At 47.3% G+C, this 8,395-nt stretch overlaps 1 long non-coding RNA gene across 1 annotated transcript; it reads right to left on the minus strand.

Moving 5' to 3' along the window:
• Positions 1-3,180: 3,180 nt before the first annotated feature.
• On the minus strand, positions 3,181-5,234 carry LOC308383658. Its single transcript, XR_013969191.1, has 3 exons — positions 5,153-5,234; positions 4,817-4,918; positions 3,181-3,329 (listed from the first exon to the last, which is right to left on the minus strand). It is a non-coding gene; the product is annotated as an uncharacterized lncRNA (long non-coding RNA).
• Between the last annotated feature and the right edge of the window lie 3,161 nt (positions 5,235-8,395).

Below are 8,395 nucleotides of genomic sequence, written 5' to 3' on the forward strand. Positions count from 1 at the left end.
GCGGGTGTATGAACAAAGTGAATGTTCAGATGAAGAAATATACAACCTACTTCACCACAGATCTGATAAAAATGAAGTCAAGTCTGAAAACAATGACCAGCATATGAAACGGTGTTCCTCGCCACGAAATGTGACACCGCACCAAGAGGTGAACACAGAAGATCTGGTCAAAGCATTTGCAGTGTCTCTTTATGCAAGTCGTCTTCCAGTACCAGAGCCAACAATATTCAGTGGCGACCCTATCAGATACAATGATTGGAAAATTTCCTTTCAGACTCTGATTGACAGGAAAAATATACCAACTGAAGAGAAGACTTATTATCTGAGGAAATATGTAAGTGGACCTGCAAGGAAGGCAATAGAAGGCACAGAGTCTGCATACTATGCAGCATGGACAGTTCTCGAAGAGAGGTATGGCAATCCCTTCCTCATAGCAAAGGCCTTCAGAGACAAACTTGACGCATGGCCTAAGATAAGCTCTAAAGGCAGAATGGAACTTCAAGCATTTGCTGACTTCCTTTGCTGCTGTAAGACAGCCATGTTGCAAATGAAGGGGCTTGAAGTGCTCAATGACTGCAATGAAAACCAAAAAAATGCTCGCAAAACTTCCAGATTGGCTTACTTCAAGGTGGAACAGAAAGGTTACAGAAGTGCAAGAAGAGACTCACACCTTTCCAAGCTTCAGCCAATTCGTAGATTTCATCTCACGGGAAGCCAAAATTGCCTGTAATCCCATAACATCTCTCTTTGCTCTGAAGCCAAGCGAAACTGAAGGGGCAAAAACAACAAGGAACAGAGGCAATGGAGCAAAGGTGCTAGCAACTAACTCAAATGAAAGGACTGTTAGTGCTAGTTGTGTGTACTGTGAAAGGTCGAGTCACAGCCTACTTAAGTGTAGAAGGTTCATAAATGAGAGCATTGTTGAGAGACTAAAGTTTGTTCAAGACAAGAAGTTATGTTTTGGCTGTCTGAACTCTGGTCATCGCTCCAAGGATTGTGAAGGGAGAGAAACCTGTGACACATGTAATAAAAGACATCCAACATGTCTTCATGACAATCGCACGAAGGAAGACAGAACAAGGAGAAATCCACACAAGAACAGTGACAGGACAAGACAAATGAACGCAGATGTCTCACAAGACAACAGTGTCACACCAACAAGTGAAGCAACTTCTAACAGAGTCACACAGAATGTTGACGACACTCACACATCTTCCATTATTCCAGTATGGGTGTCAACCAAAGGTTAGCCAGAGCATGAAATTCTTGTGTACGCGCTCCTTGATACACAGAGCGATACGACCTTTATTCTTGAAGAAACGGCACAAGCTCTGCATATCAAAGGTGAATCGACTCAGCTAAAGCTCACTACTATGTCTTCAAGAAACACAGTTGTGTCCTGTCGCAAGCTCTCAGGTCTACAAGTCAGAGGGTTCTACTCAAATAAGACCATTTCTCTTTCAGTGACGTATGCCAGAGACTTTATTCCCGCAAACCGAGATCACATTCCATCGCCTGCAACAGCTAAGGCATGGTCTCATCTTGAATGCATTGCAAGTGAGATCGCTCCACTACAAAGTTGTGATGTTGGTCTGCTGATTGGGTACAACTGCCCCCAAGCACTTGTTCCTCGTGAGGTTGTGTCTGGAAAGGAAAATCAGCCGTTTGCGCAAAGAACTGATCTGGGATGGAGTATTGTGGGTTATGGCAATCCATGTCTCGATTATAGAGACGCCTTCGGAATAAGTCACCAAGTCATTGTGAAGGAAGTGGTGCCTGACATTAATCCCTCTTTAAATCTCACCAACAAGGTTCACTATGTCTACAGAACTCAAATAAAGGAAATGATCTCTCCCACAGAGGTCCTAAAGATGTTGGAGTCTGACTTTGTTGAGAAAGCACCAGAAGACACAAAGGTCTCTCAAGAAGATCTCAAATTTTTAACAAAGATGAAGGCCGGCATTAGGCACAAGGAGGATGGTCATTTTGAAATGCCACTCCCATTTAAGAGTGAAAGGCCGAACCTGCCAAACAACAAGGCATGTGCTATTCATCGCCTCAAATGTTTAGAAAAAAAGCTCAAGAGTAACAAGCAGTACTACATGGACTATAAGAAATTCATGAATGACATCCTAGCCCATGGAGATGCTGAAAAGGTCACAGAGCAAGACATTGACAAGACACCAGTTTGGTACATCCCACACCATGGTGTGTATCATCCACAAAAACCCGGAAAGATTCGTGTCGTCTTTGATGCCTCTGCCAAGTTCCAAGGCGCTTCTTTAAATGACCATCTCCTCACTGATCCAGAGCTAACAAACACCTTGCTCGGAGTCTTGTGTCGCTTCCGAAGAGGCCCAGTGGCTTTCATGTGTGACATCGAACGCATGTTCCACCAATTCCATGTGCATGCTTGTGACCAAGATTACCTACGGTTCTTGTGGTGGGAGAACGGTGACCTTGAAACTCCATTCACTGTCTACAGGATGAAGGTACACCTATTTGGAGCAGCATCTTCTCCAGGTTGCGCCAACTATGGCCTCAAGCATCTTGCAGCTGAAGGGGAAGGAAGTTTTAATGAAGAAACCATCAAGTTCATCAAAACCAACTTCTATGTTGATGACGGACTAGCAAGTGTTGACACTGAAGATCAGGCAATACAGCTGGTTAATGAAGCACGCAAACTCTGCAGCATGGGCAAACTTCGGTTGCACAAGTTCATCTCAAACAGCACCAAAGTTCTAGCTTCGCTTCCGAAAGAAGAATGCGCTGCAGCTCCCAAAGAGCTAGATATGGCACTCGGTGAAGTACACATGGAAAGAGCACTTGGCGTACAATGGTGTGTGGCGTCAGATCAATTTCAGTTCAGAGTAGTTGTTAAGGACAAACCACTCACCAGAAGAGGAGTATTGGCCACAGTCGCCTCTGTGTTCGATCCACTTGGGTTTGTGTCACCTTTCATTCTGCTGGGAAAGCAGATTTTGCAACAAATGTGTCGAGATAAACTCAGCTGGGATGATAACATACCTGACAGACTTCGACCTCGGTGGGAGTATTGGTTGCGTGACCTGGGAAACCTTGCAGACGTAAAGGTTCACAGATGCTACATTCCTGCGAACTTCAAGGCACAGCACTGCGAACTTCATCATTTTTCTGATGCAAGTGCATCTGGATATGGAATGTGCACTTACCTCAGAGCAGTAAGCACAACTGGTGAAGTCCACTGCTCATTGGTGATGGGAAGATCAAGAGTTCCACCAACCAAAGTCACAACTATACCTCGGCTTGAGTTGTCGGCGGCCGTTGTTGCTGTGCGCACTGGTGACATGCTGAAAAAGGAATTGGAAATGGAAATTTCAGAAGAAAGGTATTGGACTGACTCGAAGGTGGTACTCGGATACCTCAGCAATGAAGCCAGAAGATTTCATGTGTTTGTTGCAAACCGAGTGGAACGCATCAAACAAAGCACAGATTCAACCCAATGGAGGTATGTAACTTCCGAAGATAATCCGGCAGACCACGCCTCAAGAGGTCTTACAGCAGAACAACTTGTAGCATCAAACTGGTTCAAAGGCCCAGACCTCTTTTGGCAGAAGGTCATACCCAGTGAGGAAATTAAGGTGGGAGAGTTATCAACCAGTGACCCGGAGGTTAAGAAGGTTCAAGTCCACAAGATACAAGGGGAGGAACAAAGGTCACTGTTAGATCGCTTACACAAGTTTTCCGACTGGTCGAGGATGATTAAGGCAGTTGCTAGACTCAAGCGCTATGTGAAAGAAGCAAAGGATCACAAGAGTAGATCACACGACATCAGTAGCCTACAAGAGAGAAAGGAAGCAGAGTTAACAATCATAAAGATGGTTCAAGAAACAGCCTTTGCTCAGCAAATAAAAACCTTGCAACATCATGATGTGATGCAGATGAAAGACAAGGTTAGCAAGTTACACAAGTTATGTCCATTTCTTGATGACCAAGGCATTCTTCGGGTAGGCGGACGCTTAACACATGCAGCTTTGCACCCCAATGTCAAGCATCCCGCAATCCTGCCAAGAGACAGTCACGTGTCGGCATTACTGGTCAAACATTATCACGAGAAGACATACCATCAAGGACGAGGGATCACCATGAATGAACTTCGAGCTAACGGATTCTGGATTCTTGGATGCAGCAAGATTGTGTCATCTTACATCTATAAATGTGTAAAATGCAGAAGGTTCAGAAGGCGCACAGAGCAGCAGAAGATGGCAGACCTCCCAGAGGATCGGATGGAGACCACACCGCCATTCACCTACTGTGGGATGGACTGCTTTGGTCCTTTTTATGTCAAAGAAGGCCGCAAGGAGCTAAAGCGTTATGGCTTGCTAATCACTTGCATGTGGTCCAGAGCAGTGCATCTTGAAATGCTTGACGATCTCTCTACAGATTCCCTCATCAACTCATTACGTGCATTCATGGCCATCAGAGGTACAGTTCGTCAGATAAGATGCGATCAAGGCACGAATTTTGTCGGCACTAGAAATGAGTTTATTGGAGCATTTAAGGAAATGGATCAAGCCAAGCTAGGGAAACTGGACTGTGAGTTTCTCATGAACACCCCAGCGTCTAGTCATATGGGTGGTGTCTGGGAAAGACAAATTCGCACCATAAGAAGTGTTCTCATGTCCATTCTGGAACAATCAGCCAAACAACTCGACAGCTCCTCTCTGAGGATATTCCTGTATGAAGTCATGGCAGTGATTAATAGCAGACCATTGACTACTGACCAACTATGTGATCCATCAAACCCAGAACCTTTAACACCGAATCACATACTAACCATGAAGTCCACAATCATCTCTCCACCTCCAGGAAGGTTTGTGAAAGAAGATCTTTATCTCCGTAAGAGGTGGCGTCGTGTTCAACTACTTGCCAACACTTTCTGGACAAGGTGGAAAAAGGAGTATTTGTTAAATCTTCAAGGCAGACAGAAGTGGACCAAAGAGCACAGAAATGCTAAGATCAATGATGTTGTCCTCCTGAAGGATGAGATAACTCCACGCAACCAGTGGAAGTTGGCAAGGATCATTGAAGTGTATCCTGGAAAGGATGGAAAAGTGAGGAAGGTGAAATTGCTGCTGAGTGATCCAACCCTGGATAGAGCAGGAAAACGTACCTCCAAACCTGTGCACCTGGAAAGACCCATTCAGAAGACAGTCATTCTGATGGAAGCGGAAAACGATTCTCCACCGCACTCTGCTTAAAGGATAATTCACGATAGTTCATTCAAAAGCCGTTCATTAGTTCATAGGCAATACTTTATTCTTTTTAATCACAAGTGATTGGTGGGAGTGTAACGGTCTTTTGCATTTGATGTTTGTTGCATTTGATGTTTGTTGCATTTGATATTTGTTAAGCTGTATGTCTGGATTTTGTTCCTTTGCGCCCTCTGGTCGTGAACTGTGTAGGGTACAGCTTTGCTGTTTGGGTCTCCACCCAGCCACTTTTCTTTTGCTAGCGCACATGGTGTCTGCATTCTGCAACTCACAGTTAGCTCCACACATGGAGAAAATATTGTTTAAAGCGTGAAAATAATTGATGAAGAAGATGGAAGATAAGGCAATAAGGCCATAAAGGACTATTTAGCACCTCCTGGATGTCAGCTCACGAGGTTTGTGTATTTTAAATGGTTTATTTTTTGTAATTAAGGATTTTTTTGATTGATTGACATTACGTACAAGAGCGCATTTTGATGTGATGTTTTTGTTTTATTGTTTTGTCCGTGAGCAGTTCTCACGGGTTGCCAAGACCAGAATAAACCCTGTTTTATAACTACATCGTGCGTACGTCAATCCTTGAGGGTGCTACATCAGCCATGATCACTGTTGTAACACTAGAAAACATGACTAACATGATGACTTACCGAACTTGCCAGCCATGCTTGGGTTGTAATTGCTTCTGTCAATGTTCAGTTTACACAGTGTTTTGTAGCCAATAGAAGTGGAGTAAGAAGTGAAAGGCAAAGACTGTGCTGCAGCTTTTCCTTTGAAAGATTTTACAGTCACAGATATGGGACTGAACTTGGATTCAAAGAACTCACGGCCCAGAATAGTGTTTCCAGTAGCACTCTTTCCAGTTCCAGTCTTCCCCACCATCACAATCCTCATCTCATCATCATTTGTCCTGCCAGAATCTGTGTAGAAAGATCAGAAAGAATACATGGCAGGAAATATATTGTACTTATTATACATATACCTGATCATGCACCGGGTTTGGGGTCGGTGTTTTAGGTTACAAATGTTCTGGTAGATGGTCAAAAGTTAATTCAACATCTACAGAGATGGGTCACAAGTCTCTATCCTGCTGTTGATCCTGTGAAATCAGAGTCATCCTCAGTAATGACCCTGACACTCTGCTAATCAGGTGGCGGGTGAGGACGCTGGACAGACCTGGTGCACCTAAACGCGTAGTGAGGGTGTGCTGGGAACGTCTAGCAGAGGCCCCAGTCCGCAAGATCTTCAACGCACACCTCCGGCAGAGCTTCAACAGCATTCCGAGGGAGACTGGGGACATTGAGTCCGAATGGACCATGTTCAGCGTCTCCAATGCCGAAGCTGCTGCATTGAGCTGCGGCCGCAAGGTGGTTGGTGCCTGCCGTGGTGGTAATCCCCGAACCAAATGGTGGACACCAGAGGTGAAGGGAGCCACCAGGCTGAAGAAGGAGTCCTATCGGGCTTGGTTAGCCTGTGGGACTCCGGAGGCAGCCGACAGGTATCGACAGGCCAAGCAGAATGCGGCTCGGGCAGTGGCTGAAGCAAAAACTCGGGTGTGGGAGGAGTTCGGAGAGGCCATGGAAAAAGACTTTCAGACTGCCTCGAAGAGATTCTGGCAAACCGTCAGGCGTCTCAGGAGGGGAAAGCGGTGCTCTACCTGCACTGTGTATAGTGCTGGCGGAGCGCTGCTGACGTCGACTGAGAAAATTGTCAGGCGGTGGAAGGAATACTTCGAGGACCTCCTTAATCCCACTGACACGTCTTCCGAGGAGGAAGCAGAGTCTGGGGATGAGGGGAATGACCCGCCAATTTCCGGGGGCGAGGTCACTGAGGCAGTTAAACAACTCCTTGGTGGCAGAGCCCCTGGTGTTGATGAGGTCCGCCCCGAGTTCCTGAAGGCTCTGGACGTTGTAGGGCTGTCCTGGTTGACACGCCTCTGCAATGTTGCGTGGAGATCAGGGGCAGTACCCCTGGACTGGCAGACCGGGGTGGTGGTCCCCATCTTTAAGAAGGGGGACCGGAGGGTGTGTTCCAACTACAGGGGGATCACACTCCTCAGCCTCCCTGGGAACGTCTATGCCAGGGTGCTGGAAAGGAGAGTTCGTCCGCTAGTCGAACCTCGGATACAGGAGGAACAATGCGGTTTTCGTCCTGGTCGCGGAACACTGGACCAGCTCTTTATCCTCTCGAGGATACTTGAGGGTGCATGGGAGTTTGCCCAACCAGTCTACATGTGTTTTGTGGACTTGGAGAAGGCATTCGACCGTGTCCCTCGGGGTGTCCTGTGGGGGGTGTTGCGGGAGTATGGGGTGTCTGGCCCATTGCTATGGGCCATTCGATCCCTATACGACTGTTGCAAGAGCTTGGTTCGCATTGCCGGCAATAAGTCGGACTCGTTCCCGGTGGGTGATGGGCTCCGCCAGGGCTGCCCTTTGTCTCCGGTTCTGTTCATAATTTTTATGGACAGGATTTCTAGGCGCAGCCAAGTGGCGGAGGGCTTTCGCTTTGGTGGCCTCAGAATCTCATCTCTGATTTTTGCGGATGATGTGGTTCTGTTGGCTTCATCGGGTGAGGGCCTCCAGCTCGCACTGGAAGGGTTCGCAGCCGAGTGTGAAGCAGCGGGAATGAGGATCAGCACCTCCAAATCTAAGGCCATGGTTCTCAGCCGGAAAAGGGTGGAGTGCCCACTCCAGGTCGGGGATGAGTTCCTGCCCCAAGTGGAGGAGTTCAAGTATCTCGGGGTCTTGTTCGCGAGTGATGGGAGAAGGGAGCCGGAGATCGACAGACGGATTGGGGCTGCAGCTGCAGTAATGCAGACGCTGCACCGGTCCGTCGTGGTGAAGAGGGAGCTGAGTGTAAAAGTGAAGCTCTCAATTTACCGGTTGATCTACGTCCCTACCCTCACCTATGGCCACGAGCTGTGGGTAGTGACCGAAAGAACGAGATCGCGGATACAAGCGGCAGAAATGAGCTTCCTCCGAAGGGTGGCTGGCCTCTCCCTTAGAGATAGGGTGAGAAGTTCGGCCACCCGGGAGGGGCTCAGAGTAGAGCAGCTGCTGCTCCACATCGAAAGGAGCCAGCTGAGGTGGTTCGGGTATCTGACAAGGATGCCCCCTGGGCGCCTCCTGGGTGAGGTGTTCCAGGCA

This window comes from Rhamphochromis sp. 'chilingali' (assembly GCF_963969265.1).
Source record: "Rhamphochromis sp. 'chilingali' genome assembly, chromosome: 16".
Classification (NCBI taxonomy): domain Eukaryota; kingdom Metazoa; phylum Chordata; class Actinopteri; order Cichliformes; family Cichlidae; genus Rhamphochromis; species Rhamphochromis sp. 'chilingali'.